This window comes from Crocuta crocuta, unplaced genomic scaffold (assembly GCF_008692635.1).
Source record: "Crocuta crocuta isolate KB4526 unplaced genomic scaffold, BGI_CrCroc_1.0 scaffold322, whole genome shotgun sequence".
In the NCBI taxonomy this organism is placed as follows: Eukaryota; Metazoa; Chordata; class Mammalia; order Carnivora; family Hyaenidae; genus Crocuta; species Crocuta crocuta.
This window is the reverse complement of record NW_027532592.1, coordinates 847,513-869,528: the sequence shown is the minus strand read 5'-3', so window position 1 is coordinate 869,528 and position 22,016 is coordinate 847,513.

Genomic DNA, 22,016 nt, shown 5'->3' with positions numbered 1-22,016 from the left:
GTAGAAATGGCGGCCGGAGAAGGCAAGTCCGCCACTTCACTGCTGGGGGAGGTGGGACTCTGGGGCGCAGCTCTGTTCCACCATTGCAGTGAAAGGGTGGCCAGATGAGAAGGCTTAAAATAGCTCCTGAATAACTAAAAGGGGTTGCGGCTGTGGAAACTCCCCCATAAGGAAAGTTCTTCCTCAATGGAATAAATCAGGGGCAGGAAGAGTCTTGCCATGTCACAGTCTACCCAGCAGCAGTGTCTCCTGGGAAAATATTAATTGCTGGCCTTTCTGGTCTGCTTATTTCTACAGTCTGGTCTGCAGAGACAATAAACGTTGACTGTGTCCTAAGACAGGAGGCATCTGATTAATCACCAGTTGCTGCTTCTGACCCTTCTCCCCAGCTGGTGGGGGGGGGGGGCAGGGCTCTTCACTTTGGGAGCCTAGGATACTGGAGTGTGTACAGTGCCATTGTAAGTTGGACCCTGTGCTCTTGGGTAAAGAAGGAAGTTTGAGAAATCAGTGGGTTGCACTTGAAAGCTTTTGCTTTGGAGGAAGAGAAGTAATAATACTTTTTTTAAAGTTCATTTCTTTTGAGAGAGAAAGAGAGAGAGCAGTGGAGGGGCAGAGAGAGGGGAGACCGAATCCCAAGCAGGCTCCATGCTGCCATCACAGAGCCCAATGCAAGGCTCGAACTCATGAACCTTGAGATCCTGACCTGAGCCAAAATCAAGAGCCAGATGCTTAACCGACTGAGCCACCCAAGCACCTTGAGCTATAATAATACTTCCGCCCTCTTAAAAATCATCTTAGCCCAAGCAATGGTATCTAACCACTTGATATCTATTCACTCATTCACTCCTTCATTCATTCACATCTTACCTTATTCCAGAAGACTTAACATAGTAGCACACAGTTATCACCTAAATTGCCATTAACCCCGAAGAACTAGGGATCTGTGGGCGGAGCCTAGGGCAGGAGTCAGTAACTGCCAGGGAGGTAGGTAGGCTACGAGCTGACCTGGAAAGCGGTCACCTCAACCCAATGCCGCTCAGTTCACGTCTGGCCTGGGGGCTGGCCAGGATTGTGAAGAGGGGGCCCTGACCTTCGGTGGAAAACGCACATTCAGTCTGCATGAACTAGGAGTATCTTCTCTCCTCTGTTCCTTGTAGGTCTATTTCAGAGGGGATATAATAAGGTTTGCTTGTGCCACTGTCATGCCCGTAACTTCTCACCTGACCCAGAACACAAAACAGCGTACACATGCCCAGTGGGAGCACAGCAGACCCCACAGCTCGATGCGCTCCAGGACCCCACAGCTCAATGCACTCCGGAACCCCCGGCGGCCAAGCATGCCCCACGGTGACGACTGAATCGGCAGAGCCTTCCACCACAGTAAATTCCAAAACCAACTGTGGAAACTCACATTTTGTTCTTTCTGATGGGACTCTGGAAAGGGGATCACTCCCCAGAGCCTGTGACATCCGCCGGGATGGAAGGGGACGCGTGTGTGCCCTGGGGTCTGGGTGTCCATGTAAAGGTCTCCGTTGATGCCTCCTCTAAAGAGGCACAGCTAAGATACTGTGGACAAGACTGAACCCAAAGCTTCCAAAAGTGGATGTCCGTCCTCATGCTGGGTAAGGTTGAAGTGGGGGGGGGGGTGGAGGGGAGGCGCCCTGGCATCATGATGGCAGCAGGAAATGCAAGTGGGACCCGCGCAGCTTCTGCCCCAGAGGAGGGCTCAGCGCAAGAGCACTCTGCCCAGGGGGATCGGTGGGAGCACTTCCTGCGGTGGAGAATGGGGGTGGGGTGGGGCTTATGCCAGCAGAGAAAACAGGAACAAGGACTCAGACACCAAAGGGTCTGGGCGTTTTTAGGGGACTGAGGTTTCCGCGTGGCTCCCTCCATTTGGGGACAGGAGGCACGCTGGTACTCAGGACTGGGCTGTGCAGAGCCTTGCGTGACCTGCATGGCCGTTTAACAGAATCCAGCTGGTAGGTGTAGCCTTCACACTGGGACTTGAGAAACACACGCGTCCAGCTGTTGGGAGGGCATGCCGAAGCAGCAGAGAAGCAGAGGCCGCACTGGGTGGGAGAGAGAACAGGAGCGGGTGATGCAGTCCCCAGGAAGGACGCCATGGGCTGATGGGGGCATGGGAGCTAGGGCGGCCTCAACTCTGGGCTCCGGGGGCATCTTCAGGAAAAGACATTTGAATTTCTGGTTTCTACCTTTAATAGATGCCCTTCAGAATCACCCATCAAGAACCTCACACTCATTCCCTGAACACGCATGTATTTGCTGCCAGTTCCTGTCCCGGGTGTGGGGGAGGGCAGAGGAACGCAGAGGATAGAAGGCAATGGCTTTTTCATATTCCCCAGAGAAAGTCGCTGTCTAATGGGGAGCTTGGACGGGTAATGACACCACCACTTGGTCGGTGCGTACCGAGGGCCATGGGGCACAGCCGAGGGCGACACACCCCACCAGGGGACTCGCAAGGACTTCTCCAAGGCAAGGGGGTGACCAGGCAGGGAGCGGAGCTCAGGTAAAGGTGCCAGCGTCTCAGCGGCGTGCAAACAGGTGGATTCAGTAACTATACTTACACGTGGGGAGTGGGCTGGTCACGAGAGACACCGTGGGAACCAGTGCGCACAGAAACGGGGAACCAAGCCTCACGTCTTGCGGCTCATTGGTGAGAATGAGCCAACACAGCAGACAGACACAACCATGAGATTTCTTTTTTTAAGTTTATTTATTTTGAGAAAGAGGGAGAGAATGTGAGCAGGGTAAGGGGAGAGAGAGAGAATCCCAAGCAGGCTTCGCGCTGTCAGTGAGAACTCACAAACCGTGAGTGAGACCATGACCTGAGCTGAAGCCAGGGGTTGGACACTTCACCTACCGAGCTGCCCAGGTAGCCCATAACCATGAGATTTGTGGTAAATAGCTCCATGAACACCCCTTTTAAGCAATGTGAGGGTCTTCCTATTTTAAGGGTAGAACCTAAAAATTGCCATTTGCCACAGAGTTTTGTTTTTGGAAGAGTCTGACTAGTCCATTAAGTGCAAAAGGTGAAAGTCATAAACCAAATTACTGTCTCCCTTCTCTCTGTAGGATTTCTGGCCTGCGCCCCCATGCCGACCCCTCCACCCTTCCTAACCTCACCTGGGATGTGCGGTTGTGCACACGCCTGGCAGAGGAGACAGAAGGCAGGGAGGACCCAGTCACCAAGTCTGATCTGGCCTCTCCGGAACTTGCCCATCCAGCCATGGACCCACGAACACAGCAGTGCCTGGGGTGGGGGGGACGGCTGGCGGGTGACACAAAGCTTGCACAGGGGGAGAGTGAGGCCACAGAGAGCTGGACAAGCCCTCATGTCCCCTCTGAAGCTCGTTTGTAAATGTCGTGTCAGTCTGTTGGGGGGCTCAGGCTGCTGGCTCCTACAAACCCAGAAGGTGCCCACACGTGCAGTCACTGGTAACGTGTGCCCAGAAGGACTACTGAGTCAAACCATCAGAGGCAGCCTGATCGGTGCACAGGGCCGTCAGGAACTGAGACTCCAGCCAGAGTTGACCCAGGTGACCTTAGGCGCAGGAGTCCCATCAGTAAAATAGGTGATCTAAAGAGTTCATGTATATGTACATATTACACATGTGTTACGGAATGAATGTGTGTGTCCCCACCAGAATTCACATGCTGAAAACCTAGCCCACAATGGCGTCAGGAGGTGGGGCCTTTGGGAGGCGATGAGTCATGAGGGTGGTGGGTTAGTGCCCTCACAAAAGAGACCCCAGAGAGCCCCCTCACCCTTCCTGCCAGATGAGGACACGGGGAGAAGATGGCGGTCTATGAACCCGAAAGTGGGCTGGCACCAGACACCAGATCTGCCAGCACCTTGATTTTGGACTCCAGCCTTGAGCTGCGGGAAATAAATGTATGTTGCTCAGGCCCTGCGGGCTGTGGTATTGTGTTTTAGCCGCCCAAACAGACTAAGACCATATGCAAATGTATTATATACATAAGCGAGTTAGCCCATGCAAACGTTATATATGTATCACATGTGTAAATGAGCTAACACAGGAAAACCCACCGTGTATGCAAATGAGTCTACATCAATGTATCATGTATGCGAATGAGTTAATGTATGTAAAGCACTTAGCACAGTTAGCTTTACATAAATATTAGTGCCTGTTATTACTACTTCAGAAATAGGAATGCTCTCCCCTTTCCAGCCGGGATGCAAATATTACAGAATCACAGAGAGCCTTCCGAGTGGTTCTCTGCACAGGGGAGCCTCCCCGACCCCTCAGCCACAACAGGCCACTAACCCGGTTGGTGCGTGCAGCTGAGCCTGTCTCCCTGTCTCTGGTCTGCTCTTACCCCCGGACAAGAAGTATTACATACACCAAATGGCTTCCCGCTGTTGCTGCACCCGCCCAGGTGGTTCCCCAAATGTCCAACTCTCCTCCCACCACTAGCTCACTGGCAGTTGGTGCCTGTACCATAGCTGTTTCATTACTAATCAGCCAAGATCAAGTTGGAAATCGCTTTGTGCTGCTGGGTTTCAGCACCGCCTCCTGTCTGCTGGGTGCCCCTCATGGTAAGCATCCGCCCACAAGCTGGAAAGCTTCCCAGCTCCCCAGAGCACCCAGTGAGCCTCGGGGCAGGGAGCAGCTCCAGTTTCCCCCAAGGGGGCTGGAGCCACCTCTGTTTATCACATTTTCATAGGCTGCTCCCAACCAGCCCACCCACAGGACTAGAAGGATCTGGCCTGCGTTATACTTGAGCATGGACCCCCTTGGGGACCGTGATTTTGAAGGTGAGAGCCAGAAGTCCAGAATGTATTCACTCCAGGGCACAGGGGAGTCTCGGGGAGGCTGCCTGGGCAGAGAGGCTGGTCCCTGCAGCCTGGAGAAAACCCCATCGGGACAGGGAGTGGGGGTGGCGGAGAGAGGGAGCTGGCCGCCGGAGGGAAGGATGTCTTCGGGGAGACAGCTCATCTGACAGCAGGTCTAACAACTTGACATTCCCACGTCAGATCTGCTCAGGAGGGGGAGACTGACAGGTTCGACACGTTTGCATTTTCCCAGAAACATAAGTGATCCGGAGAACCTCCGTGAAGCCTAAGCGAGGGTGTTTTAAGTCTCCTTACTCTGTGAAAGCATCACGAAACCCAAGCTCCCTCTTTGTTGGTCTTGTAATAATAATTAGGAACAGGAGATCATAAGCAGATTAACACCTGGCGATCTCTGAATTTTAAAACAAGTATCACGGCAGAATTTGTAGGAAGCAATATCATAAAGCTGCATTTTATTCACGGGAAGGAGATGAAGTGGCAGGTTGTTGGGGAGCGTGGCCACACAGGCAGGGCTCACCAAGTCCCCTCCTCTCTCACCAGAAGGAAAGCTCTTAAGTAAAGGCAAGGGCTGCGTGTTGGGGCGTCTGGGTCTCCTTGCAAGAGGGGCGACTGCGAACATCCGCAACGGGGATGTGTGTCTGGATGAAGACGTACCATAAGAGGGGGCTAGGAGAGGCGCCCGGGGGGCTCAGTCAGTTAAGCGTCCGACTTTGGCTCAAGTCATGAACTCACAGTTTGTGAGTTTGAGCCCTGCATCGGGCTCACTGCTGTCAGCGCAGAGCCTGCTTTGGATCCTCTATCTCCCTTTCTCTCTGCCCCTCCCCAGCTTGCACCCCACCCCTTGTCAAAAATAAATAAACATTTTTAAAAAATGGTGACTAAGATACTGCCCTTCCCCCACAGTTCACGGTCTGCGTGGGGACGCACACACCGCACAGGCAGGTGGGACGGGGGGAGGGGCTGAAGGTGGTGGGTCACACAGGAGCTGGGCACACAGCATTTTCCCAGGGCAACCAACGACAGGGAGGTGAGCATCCCTGACTGAGCCGAGAACAGATGAGCAGACAGCTGGACGTGACACAGCACTGAAGTCTTGTCCAGAGCCAAAATGGAAGAAATATTGATGGGAAAGAACAGATCAACCCTAGGAGAAATCAAAGCCTGTTGTTACTTACTCCCTGTCCATTTGGTAGTAAAAACTGAATTCCTTAAACTTTAATGTAAGTACTACGAGCCTGCACACGCAGAGGCTTGGAGGACACACTGACCAGCACCCCGTGTGTGCTGTATAAGATCGTGTTGTTTTTCTATAATCTGACAAGAATTCTGCCTGGCCTCCCGTGGAAGATTTGAGAGCATCTTCTGGAAAACTAATCACCTGGGCAGAAAAGCATAGTAATCCTCTCCCCTTGCGGCCACGTCCCAAGCCCTGGGGGGCGTTGGTGAGACCCTGGGACTCTGAGGTCTTCTGAGTGAACACATCGTGCATTTCCCCTGGCAAGTAAGTTTTTGTTCGACGAAACAGTGACTAAATGTGCTCAGGCAGAATGCTGTGAGGGGCAGGCGGGAAGGACACGGTGGGCTCCCTGTCCCCACACCTTTATGTCTCTAGCCTCTGATCCCAAGAACATTTACCGCCCCCCACCCCCCACCTGCAGTGGGGAGGGACCACGGATGGGGTGTGGTCAGACACAGTCTCCGTCCCCAGAGACTCGGGGTGGGGGGAGGGTGGGGGGGAGGGAGGAGGAATAAAAGGCTGAACTCCACGCTGAAGAGGAAATGCTGAGTAGGGACCATCAGAGGGACCATGCTTGTCCTGGGGACAGCAAGAAGTCTTGGGAGCCCCAGGGAGGCTTCCTTTGGGGAACAACACTCAAGTTCAAGTCTGAAGGAGAAAGGTGAATCAAGAGCCCAGGAGGAAGGCGGGGGTGGGGCAAAAGCCCTGGAACGAGAGGAAGGGTGCCCTCCTTTGAGCTCCGGGAACCAGCCCCTGGAGTCCAAGGGGACAGGCGGGGGGGCGGGGGGGGGACAGTAGCCCCCGAGGGCGGGAGCGGCCTCGTGCAGCCCTAGGCTGAGTAATTCGGATTTTGGACTGCAGGCAAGGGAGAGCTTGACCGGGAACCATGTGACTAGCTGGCCGGAAGCAAGGTGAAGAATCCGGGTTGGGGTGGCCGCGGGGCAGCCGTGGGCATAATCCAGGTTCAGTCCCCCGCTGGCCTGGGACCCGCCGCTGGCTTTCCCCAGAGGATGCTGAGAGGCCGCCGGTGGTCCCCTGCTGGCCCTACGTCTAGGCAGTAATCTGTTCAAGCTGCCCTGGCTCCCTCAGGGTCAAGGGCCTTTCCAGTATCCAGGATGGATTTCTTATCCCCGAAAGCCAAGGTTGCCAGTGACCAGCCTCCTAGGAACAGCAGTTACTCCCCTCAGTGTCAGCCCTTGGCCCCCTGACCTTGGAGGGCTGTTGGCTAAGTCCCACCTCTGGTTGGACGGACTCTCTCTGAGACTGGCCTCCGCCTGGGCCTTTACGCAACAGTAGTACCTGCACCTGACCTTTGCTTCTGCCCCTTATGGTTTCAATCCTGGTTCCAGACCTAAGTATGGACACACATCGCCCTGTACCCATCTCCTGAACAGCCGCCTAAAGCATCCACACCCACAGATCACTGGGAGTCTCAGCCCCAGCTTTCCCGGTCTGGAATGTCACAGCATGCCCTGGGCTCCACAGGACCCATGGAGGAGGCTTTCCCACAGCCCAGAGCCGGCCACATGCCTCGCTTTCTCCAGCACAGTCACGGAGCACTCTCAACAACCCTTCCCCGTTTCACAGATGAGGAGCTTAAGGCCCCGAGAAACAAGTATCCTCCTGCTAAGGGCGGAATGTTCGCATCCTTTCCAAATTCATACGTTGACACCTAACTCCAATGTGATGGTATTAAAAGGTGGGGGCCTTTGGGGGCAGTCAGGTCTGAGGGTGGTGCCCCCATGCACAGAGCCAGTGCTCTTATAAACAGAACCACAGATGGATGCAAGAAGTCTCGCACGCAGGACCAGACCCCCACTGGGCCGCGCTGGTACCCTGGTCTCAGGCCTCCGTCTCCAGGACCCCGAGAACTAAATTTCTGTCGTGTAAAAGCCACCCGGGCTGTGGTATTTTGTTCCCGCAGCCTGAACAGACTAAGACCCTTCCCAAGGGTCACACGCAGCTGAGCGAGGACAGCAGGGATCCAACGCATGTCCTCAAATTCTGCGTTCCTTCCGCTGATGGAACCATCATCGACTCATGAGCTGCTGGTAACGGAGAAAGTGGATGCCAAAAGCCGCGTCTGGCTAGCCCTCCTTAAAGAGATCTTCATTCTCAGACTGCACATCCACTTAAGACCTAATTACCTATTCTGCTTCTCCACTAGCTAAAGAGTAATGCGAATGAATACCAATTATTGATATTATTGAAGTTATTTGGAAGATTCCAGAAATCTAACATTAAAGCAACAAAAACACCCATGTCGTTGCTCACACTGCATTGCAGGGGTCTTCCCTACACTGCCTGGTACTTTTCCGAGTGGGCTCAGGGTGTTTGTTGAACGAGTGCCTCCTGGAAAAAAAGAGGAGTGAGATCACAGCAAGCCCGAGACAGACATCACATCCCACCTCCGTCCAGCTGTGTGCTTCACAGTGTAACCTCAGAAGGGCGAACTTGGGAGCCTTCGCCCTTCTGGCCATGGAGGTCCATGCCGCTAGGGAAATGGGATGGCAGAGGTAAGCCACAGTGGGAATGGATAAAAACATTTTCATAAAGACTGATGTGCTGAACTCTGGACATTTCTGTGCAATAGAGTAAGCAGAGGGGGCCAGCATCAACTGGAAGATGAAAGACTGTCCCTCTGAAGTCAGTGTTCCCTGGAAGCTCGTTCAACTCCTCCGAGAACCAGAAGGATGTTGGTACTCCCTGGTGTAACAATGCCCAGGTCCTCCTCCGAGGCCCCCAAGCCCTGAGGTTTTCTTCACAGTGCACACGGCCCCACTTCGCTCCCCGGGTTAATCTCTGCATGGTGTCTTTGCTCTAAGTTCTCTTGAGCACACACACTACTCCTGCCCCCTACAAACTACCAAATACGTGGGAAACAGTCGCCCGCAAGATGCACTTCCAAAGAAATCCTTATTTCAGAAGCACATGGGGGGCACATGGGGGGCACCTGGGTGGCTCAGTTGGTTGAGCGTCCGACTTGGGGTCAGGTCACGATCTCATGGTTCATGGGTTCAAGTCCAGGTCGGTTGGATTCTGTGTCTCCCTCTCTCTCTGCCCCTCCCCTGCTTGTTTACTCTCTCACTCTCAAAAATAAATGAACATTAACAAATTTTAAAAACAAAAGCACATAGTAAATGTTCAGTAAGTGCCACTTGGGTCTGTCTGACATGGGTCATGTTCAATTTTAAGGCACACCGTCCCTTGCACTGGGCTTTCCTCCTGACTTCTCATTAATGCTTCCTGCAAACCACGGGAAACTACAGAGGATGACCTTCACCTGTCCATCTGGCAGGCCAGCATCATCGTCTCCCAGGACATGCCCCCTCCTCATCCCAACCCTGATGTGCCAGCCGGAAGAGTAACTTGCTTAGTCCGTGCACCAGCCCTTGCCTGGGATTTTGAGCCTTGGGCCAGAGAAGATAGAAACCTGTCTGGTCCAGGGGGCTCCTGGGTGGCTCANTTTTTTTTTTTTTTTAAGATTTATTTATTTATTTATTTATTTATTTATTTATTTATTTATTTAGAAAGACCAGGGGAGGGGCAGACAGAGAAAATCCCAAGCAGGATCTGTGTTGTCAGCACTGAGCCCGACGCAGGGCTCGATCTCATGAACTGTGAGATCATGACCTGAGCCAAAACCAAGAGTCAGAGGCTGAACCGACTGAGCCCCCCAGACACCCCAAAACATGACACTTCAGAGCTGTCAGCACCCGTGTGAGGTGAAAGCTGATCTGTCCTGAAGAAGAACGGAGCCAAAATGTGGACGGACGCACACATAGGAGACGAAGAGAAAGAGAGAGCGAGCGAGGGCCCCAGAGCACTCGGGAGACCCCGGCTCCATGCCATGAGTCCTCGGGATCCCTCCAGTCATTCCCAGTGTCTGACAGGTGGAGTTTCTGCTAAAAGGACTTCTAATTAACACAAAACCCCTTTCAGTCTCCCTTACCCACCGCCTTGGAGCAAACATATTTTTCAAGATGACTTCAGAATCTGACCCATCACCAATCCCTGTGCTCACATCCTGACAGGAGCATTCTCAAAGGAAAGGAGGCAAAATGCTGGAATTTTGGAAGGTAGGAAGTCTCTCCCTTGGTGGTCAAAGCAGAACAGAGGATGCACAGGGGACGGGAGGACACAGCCAGGAACGGGAGCCGGCATTCGTGTATGACCTTGAACAAAGAGCCTCACTTCACCCTGCCTCGGAGAGGAAGAGGACACCTTCCTTAGCACATGCTCTTCCATAAGCAAAGGATGTATGAGTTCTCTCTCTCTCTCTATTTTTTTAAAGTCTATTTATTTTGAAAGAGACAGAGGCAGCACAGGTGGGGGAAGGACAGAGGGGTCGGGAAGAGAGAGAATCCCAAGCAGGCTCCTTGTGGGCAGCACAGAGCCCGACACGGGGCTTGAACTCATGAACCATGAGGTCATGACCTGAGCCGGAACCAAGAGCCGGACACTTAAACTGCGGTACCCAGGAGCCCTGATGTGTGAGTTCTCTTAAGAAAGAGTCTGTGGGGATGCAAACGTGTCTCACACCACCTCAATTCATTCGTACGATCTAATTGCCGGGGGAAGGGCGGGTTGTACATCGAAGTGTTAAAAATGAAACGGAAGTATGTCCTTCTCTGCCGTTGCACTGTGGGCTGTCATCACATTGCAGCACGAATCCTGTGGGGATACTAGAACGTACTCAGTAAAGAGAAGGCAGGGAGAAAACTCACTGGGAAGCCAATTATCTTGCACAAACTTCAGTCGTATCTGCCATGATAAACCAGGGCAGTGATGATGATGATAATAATAATACGTATTTGCAGTTTGAGTTGCCTACCTAAGAATGATGTTCAACTCTTCCAAACGAGGGGCTCTGGTGTGTCCTCTCCCTGCCCTGCCTGCACAAGCCGCAGCTCAGGCCACAGATTATCCTTAAACGAAAACAGAAACTCAGACCTGTCTATCAGCACTGACGTGGTATTCTAGACAGAGTGGAGCTGAATCACCCAGAGAGCTCGATAGAGTCTAGGATGAGATTAAGTACCAAGTCAGCTCCAGGGTCCTGTCCCCCGCAGCTCTGACCCTGAGTTCTCACTACTCTGAGTAGGGGGCAAGGGCAAGGGCTCTTTCTCTCATGGAATTCAGAACAGGTTTCTGTTTGTTTGTTGCCTTTAAAAATATTCTGAATATTAATTTGCTTTCGCTGGTGATTTACTGCAAGGAAACCACAGAAGGCCATGCACACCGGAGGATAAAGCAACACAGAACGGCCATAAAGCTCTCCAGGACGATGACGGAAGGGGAGAGCAGTGGGACTCTGCCAGCCAAGCCAAGAAGGCGTGCCCCGCCCCTGCCTCTCCTCAGCCACCCCCGAATACAGCGGCACCACAGCCAGGGACATTGGCCTGGGACATCACAGGCCTTTTCTGAAAACAAATGGCTCCACAGGAGGCGTGCAGAGAACAAGGTCCAGAACTGGGCTTCGTATCCCTGCTCCACCCCCGGCCAGGTTCGTGACCTTGGGCAGATGCCTTAGTATTCTGGCTTCCTCGGATGTAGAATGGGGGCGATCTGCAGGGTTGAAACGAGGCTTTAGTACGTTAATACAAGTTCAACACTCAGAGCAGTGCCCGGCACAAGGAAAGGGCCAATCTGTGTTGTACGATCAGGAAAACAACACTGGAAACAAAGACGTGAGGTCTCCCCAGCCACTCTGAAAACCTGTGCCACCTCTGGTAATTCTCTTGCCCTCTCTGAATCTCAGTGCCCTCATCCATCTCTCAGGGCCGTATGAAAGGTCAAGAGAGAGGAAGCAGGTGAAAGCATCTGCAAGCCCTAACACACAGGTGTGAAGGATCACCACCGGAGAATGGAGACCCACGTCATGATTTCAACCTTCCCTTTGTTCAATTGTGTGGTAGTAAGTTTATGTGTCCGTTTGGCTGGGCCAGGGTACCCAGATATTCCGCCAAACATTATTCTAAACATTTCAGTGCTTTTAAGTCACTTAAAAACATTTCAATCACTTGGTTTTGATTAAAGCAGATTACCTTCCATACTGTGGGTGGGCCTCATCTAATCAATTGAAGCTTTAATAGAGAAAGAACTGACCTCCCTGAAAGAAGAGGGAATCCTGCCAGAAGACTGCCTTTGAACTTGAACTGCAACTCTCCCCTGGGTCCCCAGCCTGCCGTCCTCCCCTGCAGAATGTGGACTTGCCAGGCCCCACAACTGTTCTCTGTATATGTGTATGCAAAGGTATCTGTATATGCACATACGCGCACATCCTGCTCTGCTTCTCCGAGAGCCCGAATATACCTGCTATTTCCTGAGCACCTGTGTAATGCCCTGGATGTGAAGGGGGACAAGAGAGATGTGACCCTGCCATCAGGAAGGCTACAGTCAACAGAGATCCACGAAACATGGAATTATAGAGACTGGTCATCCAAAGGGTGGTAGGTACGATGGAGAGAAAGTTGGGGCCCCTCGCCAGGAAAATCTTCCCCGAGGAAACGGCATTCCCGTGCCCTCCAGAGGATGGGCAGAAAGCAGCCAATGACTGAGCAGACCTGTAGACACAGAGCAAGCTTTCCTGGGGAGGTGACATGACAGCCTCTGCTTCCGGCATCCACTCCTGCCCACGCAGCGCCTCACTACTTGTGCCTGTAACCAGAGCACGCAGCCCATTTCAGGGCTGTGTCGCTGGCAGCACTCCGAATGGCTTTATTGGTTCTGGACACTTTTCAGGGTGCTTCTTTTTCCATTTCCTCCAGAGCAGGGGATGGAGTGGGAAGCAGGCAGACCAGCAAACCCTGCTCTCGGCTCATCCATGGGATAAAACATTCCCAAAACAGCGGTGGCGGGTATCCGGCCAAGCTGCTGAAGGAAATAACCCCTGGGAGAAAATAGTCCCTTTTTTCCTGCAAAAAGAGTAAAAAAAAAAATCCATAGAGGTAGCTTCCTGTGGGCTTCCTGGTTTGAGAGAAACGTCTTGTAGCAGCTCATGTGGTGATGGTGGCTGCAGGTGTACCTGGGGTTTACACACTGGCTCCACACTGCCTGATCTCGTCCTCACAACATGCCCGAGACTCTCCTGGTGCCTGGCCCCCAGCCGCTCCCCCATCACCGCGGGCGAACCAAACTCACTACGCGGTCTCCATCCTCTGCTCTTTTCTCCACACTGGCCCGTCTGCCCCAGGCCTGAGGTTGCACCTGCACATATAGGCGGGGTCTTAAATGCATCGCGTTGCACTGGGGTGGGGGTGGGGGGCACTTATCACCAGGGCCCCGGAGGTGAGCTGGGCCTCCCGGAAGCATCATCAGGATGGAGCAGGCGTGAGTGCCCCTTCCTTGATTTCCCAGCAGGCTTGCACGAGAACTGAATGTGCAAACCTAAGAAGCCAGCCCTGGGAAACAGACCGATTTCACCATCACCGGCTTCAGCAAGAAAATGCCTCTGATGGGCTCCAGCTGGTCCACACTCCACCAACGATTCATTGCTGGTGGTCAAGAGATCTCAGCTCCAAGGGGACGAGGTTTCTATCTAAGTAGTTGGCTGTAGCCTGGGCCACAGAGTGGGTCCAGGGAAGGGGAAAAGAATGTGGGGGGAGTTTTGTCCCCAGCATGAAATGCTATTATAATGGTTCCACTTCCGGTTGCTTCTCTGGGAAGTCAAGTACTCCAATTCAGTGCTGGAACTTAGAGGTCAGTGTTGTGGTCTGCATGCTCATGTCCCTACCAAACTCCTATGTTGAGATCCTGATCCCAAGGTGATGATTTTAGGATGGAGGGTCTTTGGGGGAGGGGGGTAATCAGGTCCTGAAGGTGGACCCCTCATGAATGGGCTAAGCATCCTTATAAGAAAAGAGCTTTCTCTCCTGTTTTCCAGTACACAGGACAGGAGGTAAAGAAGGTGACCGTGAGCTCTAGCCAGATGCCAGATCTGCCAGCCTGACCTTGGGGTTCCCAGTCTCCAGAACGGTGAGAAATAAGTTTCTGTTTCAGCCCCCATCTCCCCCCGCCAGGCTATGGTATTTTTGCTCAGATGGTATCACAGAGCAGAGTTAAGATGAACTTGGGAAGTAACAGGAGAGGAAGAGGAGTCAGAGGACTGTGCATTCAGGAACTATTTAACAATCGAAAGGAAATTATGTTGTGTTTTCAAGAATGTATCAAAATGAGGGCAGCTGGGTGGCACAGTCAGTTGGGCGTCCAAGTTCGAGTTCGCTCAGGTCATGATCTCATGGCTCGTGAGTTCAAGCCCCGCATCAGGCTCTGTGCTGACAGCTCAGAGCCTGGAGCCTGCTTCAGATTCTGTGTCTCTCGCTCTCTCTGTACCTCCCCTACTTGCTCTCTCTCTCTTTCTCTCTCTCAAATAAATAAACATTAAAACATAAAAAAAAAGAATGTATCAAAATGATTCTCCTCCTCTACAGTGACACACTTTAGTTCAAGGAAGCATCGGAAAAGGCATTCACATGCCTTTATTACACAAGTTGCTCAGGAGGCAAGAACATTTCCTACTCTGAGGCACAAAGGAAAACTTTCTGATTAACTCAGCAGTTTGGACTCGCCACTTTTTACAAACTGTTACATCCATTCCATCTTAATGGGACAATTATAGCAAATCATGATTAACTTTCCTTTCAGCCATTAGCAAGAGAAAGACCTAGAAAGAGAAGATGGGGGAAGGGTCAGCTTGAAACATACCCCGTTCCCGTGCTCCTGATATCAGTAATCATCTGATTGTGCTGAGCCTGACCAAAATGCAGTTTTCGACAAAGAATGATCAGAAGCCCTCTTCTGGCGTCATAATCCATCTTATTGGCCTTTGGCTAATTGAGAACGTGGCATTTATTCCAGAGAGGATTCCCTCATTTTATCTCATGGCTTCATTCCATAAGTCAGGATGCTAATTAGGATTACAGGTATTCCAGGAGGCCCCAAACTTATCCAATTACGGCACAGGTTTCTACCCTTTAAAATGTCCCCTCAGAAAAATCACCTTCCTCTTTTTCTTTCTATATGCTCACATGCCCCCCCACACACACGCTAACACACACCTACCATCTTAACAATACTTAAAAAAAGAAAAACAAAAACAAAAAACCCTGAAAAATGTCTGTAGAATTGAGGCTAAAGGTCACAAAATAGGGGCTGAGATTAAAAATCTTTCATTCTGGGGTGCCTGGGTGGCTCAGTCGGTTAAGCGTCCGACTTCAGCTCAGGTCATTATCTCACGGTTCGTGGGTTCGAGCCCCGCGTCGGGCTCTGTGCTGACAGCTAGCTCAGAGCCTGGAGCCTGTTTCAGATTCTGTGTCTCCCCCTCTCTCTGACCCTCCCCTGCTCATGCTGTCTCTTTCTCTCTCTGAAATAAATAAAAAATATTTTAAAAAATCTTTCATTCTGCCCTAAAGTCTTCATGACTGATCATCTTTGTAAGTGGAAACTCGCCCAGAGATGTCTCTTCGGCAGACACAGGACAGCCATGGATATCTGCGTCAGGGGGACTTCACATCCCTGAAGCTTGAACCGGAAGGTTTTCAGAAGACCTTCCCCCCTACCCAATCCTCAGCTAAAGCAGACAGAGTTCAGAGAACTGGAAAATGTAGCAGCTCTATGAAGAAAATGGACATAAAAATCTCTCCCCCTTCCTGTGCCCTGAAGACTACAATCATGGACTGAGATAGAAGACAGGAAACTCTGTGGCCTCCAGGACCCAACTATTCATCTCTGCTTACCCAAGAATCCTGTCATCCAGTATTTTATATAGAGTAATGCGCCCTCCTGTCCGAAATCAGATCTAATGAAGATGAAACATGCCTGCCTGACCCTTCTCGTTCTCCATCTGATAACGAAGATAATGGAAAACTACCTCCATACAAGGTGATCGGGGACTCAGAGGCAGTCACACAAGTAATGAAAAACCAAAATGGCACCCCATTTTCAGAACATCTTCTAAGACTTCCCTTTGGTTGGCAACAACGAAAGCTGCTAATTCAAGAGCGGGGTGGCAGGGGGTGGAAACAAAAGTCCCCATGACTTAGGCCATTTGGGTTTGCCTCAGAAGCAGCTTGGCCCTGGAGAAGCCCCGGGGCTCAGGGATGGCTCATGCCCAGAGCTGGGAGGGCACTGGGACCGTGTGGAAACATCTGCATGGGATGTTGGGCGGAAGGACCTGGCAAGATTAACCAGTGGGCATGTTTTCTCCAAGCCTCCTTTCTCTTCAGATGCAGACTGGAGGAGGGTCAGAATGAGAGGAAGGACAGAAAACCAAACTCCAACTATAAGAGCTGAGCAGATTCTAGCAATCGCAGCAGGGCAGAGACAAGAACGGTAATTAGGGAGGAGAAGGTCACACGAGTTTACTCCCCAGAAGAGCTGACGACTTAATTTACAAAGCTCCTGGGCTGGCCACGTGATGAATTATTTTGTATTATTTATGCAGTATTATCTATGCATTCCTTCCCTCTGCTCCCTTCCAGCACGCCAAAACACAGAACTCACAAGTCACTTTCCCCATGCATAGCATTTAAGGATGGAGTAGTCACTGGTGAGTGAGTGGTAGATTCCAGAACTTTCCATCACAGGGGGATTCCTTATTTTTTATATATTCTTGAAATGAATATCAAAGGCTGGCTCAAGTCTTTCCTGTGGTCTCTGACAGCTTTAGGATGAGGAATGGTAGAGCGATAATGAGGAATTTGACAATCTGCATTCTATGTAAATAACATGGACCCTGGTGGTCTGGGAGGCATGAAATTTCTCCTCCAGAAAACCATGCATCACTTCCAAAACAAGGGAGGATACACCAGCCATTTCTACCTGTTGAATACTTAAGAGCTACCTTAGTACCTTTTAAAAATCTTATTTTAGGGGCTCCTCGATGGCTCAGTTGGTTAAGCATCGACTTCTGCTCAGGTCACCATCTCATGGTTCGGTTCGTGAGTTCGAGCCCTAAGTTGAGCTCCGCACTGACAGCATGGAGCCTGCGCTCTCTCTCTCTCTCTCTCTCTCCCTCTCTCTCTGCCCCTCCCCCACTTGCTTCCTCTCTTTTTCTCTCTCTCTCTCAAAATAAATAAACTTAAAGAAACTTTTTTGATCTTATTTTAATCAGATTTTTCTATCTTGTTGTTTTTGTCTTATAACCAGAATGTCAGTTGAACAGGATTCTTGGCTTCCTCTTGGCGACAGTGTCACAGGGTTTAGCGCAGGGGTGCCTCATTTTATTCTGGTTCACCCTGTTGTACTTCACAGGCATTTACTACAAATTCAAGGTCTGCAGCAACCCTGCGTCAAGCAAGCCTATTGGCGCCATTTTTCCTGCAGCATCTACTCACTGCCCGTCTCTGTGTCACATTTTGGTATTTCCCACAATATCTCTACCTTTTTCAGTATTTGTTACGGTGATCTGTGATCAGTGATCCGTCAGTTCTGTAATTCGGGTACCACAAACTGTGCCCATGTAAGATGGCAAACTAATCAATAGTAATATCGTGTGTGTTCTGACAGCTCCACCGACTGGCCACTCCCCACCTCTCTCCCTCACCTTGGGCCTCCCTGTTCCTTGAGATGCAACAATATTGAAATTAGGACAACCAATAACCCTACAGTGGCCTCCATGTGTTCAGGGGGAAAGGAAGAATCACATGTCTCTCACCTTAAATCAAAAGCTAGAAAGAAATGGTTAAGCTGAGCAAGGAAGGCACGTGAAAGCTGAGAGGCTGAAAGCCAGGCAGTCAGCCACACTGTGGATACAAAGGGAAAGCTCTTGAAGGAAATGACAACCGATACCTCAGTGAACACGTGAATGACAAGAAGGCAAAACAGCCTTACAGCTGATGGGAGGAGAGCCCGGGGCCTGGACAGAAGACCCAACAGCCACGACATCCCCTTAAGCCAGAGCCCGACCTGGAGCAAGGCCCTGGCTCCTTCCAGTGTGTGAAGGCGGGGAGAGGTGAGGAGGCTGCAGAAGGGGAGTGTGAAGCTGGCGGAGGCTGGGTCACGGGGCTTAAGGAGAGAAGTCATCTCTGTAAAAAAAAGTACAAGGTGAGGAAGCAGGTGCTGACGGAGAAGCTGCAGCGAGTTTTTTGGAAGGTCCCGCTAAGAGAATTAATGAAGGTGGTGACGCTCAACATCAGATCTCAGTGTAGATGAAACAGCTTCATACTGGAAGATGCCATCTAGATCTTTCACAGCTGGAGAGGAGTCAGTGCCCGGCTTCAGAGCTTCAAGGGACAGGCTGACTCTCTTGTTAGGGGCTAATGCAGCCCAGTGAGGACTGTAACCTAACGTCAGCGCTCACATGCCATTCCAAACTCCCTGGACCTTATAGATTACACTAACTCTACTCTACCTGTGCCCTAGAAACAGAACAAGGCCTGGATGAGACAGCACATGTGTTTACAGCAAGGCTGACTTTAAGCCCACTGTTGAGACCTACTGATCAGAAAAAAAGATTGCTTTTAAAACATGACTGCTCATTGACACATTGGTCATGCAAGAGCTCTGATGGAGACGGATGAGGAGACTGATGTTGATTTCACGTCTCTTAACACGACATCATTCTGCAGCCCACGGATCGTGAGGTAATCTTAACTCTGAAGCCTTGTTATTGAAGAAATACATCTCATTAGGCTGGAGCTGCCACAGGTAGTGATCCTCTCGTGGATCTGGGCAAAGTATACCAAAAACCTTCTGGAAAGGATTCACCTTTCTATTTCATCTATTCTAGATGCATTAGGAACATTTGTGATTTGTGGGAAGAGGTCAAAATACCAACATTCACTGGGGTTTGGGAGAAGTGGATTCCAGCCTTCGAGATGCCTTCAGGACGTCAGGGGAGGAAGTCCCCGCAGATGTGGTGGAAACAGCACGGAACGGGGACCCCGAGTGGGGCCCAAAGACGGGATGGAAGGGCTGCGATCTCATCATCACACTGAACGGAGGAGCACACGGTTCCTGGAGGAGGAACGTCCTCCTGGTGAAGACGCCGTGAAGGCAGCGCAAGTGACCGCCAGGACTCAGAACGGGACACCGGCCGGGCTGAGGCGGTGGCGGCGGGGTCTGAGGACGGATCAGCCCTGAAGGAAGTTCTACCACGGGTCCGATGCGGTCAGGCTGCACCGCGTGTTCCAGAGAAATCGCTCGTGAGGGGAAGAGTCCATCGATGAGGCCGACTTGTCTTATTTTCAGAAAGTGCCACGGCCGCCAGCCGGCAGCCCCAGCACCCTGACCAGTCAGCAGCCGCCAGCAGGGAGGCCAGACCCTCCAGCAGCGGAAAGATGACAATACGCCGAAAACTCAGATGATGGTTAGCATTTTTTAGCAATAACTATTTTTAATTAAGGTACGTGCATATGTACATTGCTGATTTAGCCATAATGCAACTGAACACCTAATAGTCTACAGTATCATGTAAACATAACTTCCCTATGCACCGGAGGAACGAAAAGCTTCATTTGGCTGACTTTATTGTGATTTCTGCCTTACCGCAATGGACTGGAACCGAACCTACGATACCTCTGAGGTGTGCCTGCTATCAAATGACTTCTACCGTGGAAAGGTTTATAAACCCGTAAAGGAAAAATAGCCTGCATGAGAGAGCTCTCGTGGTTCTTCTGTTTTCTCTACACTAGGAGTTTATACATCAAACAAGAGACAGTTGAGAATTCTGCTAAATCTAAACAATTAGGACCTGGTGGTAGTGATGCTGGCCAAGTAGAGTGTGTGTGTGTGTGTGTGTGTGTGTGTGAGAGAGAGAGAGAGAGAGAGAGAGAATGCTGTTACTGTGTTTGCAGAACAGTGACGAACAAAATACACACCACCTAAAGCCAAGGGCTGAGGAGAACAGAGAATCACAGCCCCAGCCTTTGCGGCAGAAGAGAAATAATCCAGCCAGACCAGCAAGTCTATTTCTAAGTCACGACTTCTGGGACCCCGCCAAGTCACCTGCCTTTGGGTCGCGCCACCTAAAGAGGAGAAATCTCGGGGAAGCACTGGAGAGATGCATAGGTGGTTGCGGATGGATGGGGATGGGGGGCCACTCCCATGGATGCCTTGTCTTAGCAGGGACCCCTAGGACAGGGAGCAGCACAGAGAGCACAGGAGTAGTGGCTGAGGTCACCTGCCAGCAAACATCTTCACGGGACCCTTGAGTTCCCGGAGATCAGGATACACCTGCCCCTTCCTCTGCAGGGAGCTGCCCAGAAGGGCCCCCCTGCCCCCCTGTACTGTGCACTGCTGGCACTTGGGACCGTGTCCAGGTACCTCTGTAGACACTCGCTGAGTAAATCAACTACGGCAAGCCCTCCCCGACCTGTCCCCGCTTCGTTTTCCATAATTCCTCTCAAGTTTGCTCCCTCTGATTTTGTGCGAGCACTCCTTCTTCCACAGTGTCTGTTCTCTTGCTGCGAGCACTCAGCTATACATGGTCTTATGTCCCCAAACACAATGGGGGGAAAACAGGCTGGGTGCTTTTTCCACGCTTTGGGGGCATTCCTGGGCATCATGAAGGAAAAGGAAGGCTCCTTTCCCCTTCACGCTGCCTGGACTTCCCTCCAGGTGTCCTCCTGGGAAGAGAATTAGCCAGCCACTGGTGGGTTCCTGGCATCACCGCGTGACTATTACCATTACCGCTCTCGCCTTCAAAAGTGTAATGCACAGGGGGGCGCCTGGGTGGCTCAGTCAGTTGAGCGTCCAACTTCGGCTCAGGTCATGATCTCATGGTTTGTGAGTTCAAGCCCCGCATCGGGCTCTGTGCTAACAGCTCAGAGCCTGGAGCCGCTTTGGATTCTGTGTCTCCCTCTCTCTCTGCCCCTTCCCCTGCTTATGCTCTGTCTCCTTCTTTCAGAAATAAACATTAAAAAATGTTTAAAAAGAGTGTTACGCACGGAGGCCTGTCTGCAGAGCCCCACGCTCGGTGAGTTCAACAGATAACGTAATTTGCTCTAGAAGCTTGTAATCCGAGACAAAGAGCTCTGGCATTAAGCTGTGACAACAAACAAATGAACCTTAAACATGGATGTTAATTAATTGTGCAAACAAATTTCCTGAGGAGCATGTACTGACTTAGGAGAAGGAGCCATTTTCAAACAGATTAAAGGTATCATTTACATAGAAGCCGAATCAGTGAAACATAAACGGGCACTAAGCTGCTTTCATCCACTAATCATCTCTATCTATTCATGAAGAATGTGTCCACGAGACTACTTAGTGTAGTTTTGTTGATATTACTTGGAAGTTAGAATTATTTTAAGGCTGTGATGCCAAATTTTCCTTAAATCAGGTTGTCTTTAATTTTGGTCCAAATTGGCGAGATTTCTTTTGTTTTTTAAGTTTATTTTGAGAGAGAGAGAGAGAGAGAGGGAGAGAGTCCTAAGCAGGCTCTATGCTGTTAGCACAGAGCTCGATGCAGGGCTCCATCTCATGAGCCCTGAGATCATGATCTGAATTGAGATCAAGAGTTGAACACTTAACCGACTGAGCGGCCCAAGCGCCCTGACATTAGTGAGATGTCTAAGACTGACTGGAATAATGCACTAGGTTGTATGTGCTGGAAGGACTGGACTCTGCCTGGTCTGTCCGTGATTGCAAGCCTAGTGCTGGCGCAGTGCCTGACACGTAATAGATGCTCAACAAGTATCTGCAGTTTGCCGAAGCGCACACTCCCGGCGCCGACCACGCCCGGGCGTTCCTTGTGCTGTGTCTGCTGGACTTGAACTCCAAGCACATTGAAGTTACCGCAAACCCTTCCGTTACCACGGCCCCCAGAGAAGCTTCTGGCCTCAAGTAGTGCTCAGCGGAGGGTCCGGCGAGCTGCTGGCACCAGCAGGGAATGCCTCTGGTCTCCCTGTGCGTCTGCCCTCGGCCGTTCCTGCAGCCCCTTCGCCCCCAGCCGTGACTCTGCAAGCGGAAGCGTGTCCTTCTCCTCTGGCCCAAGACAAG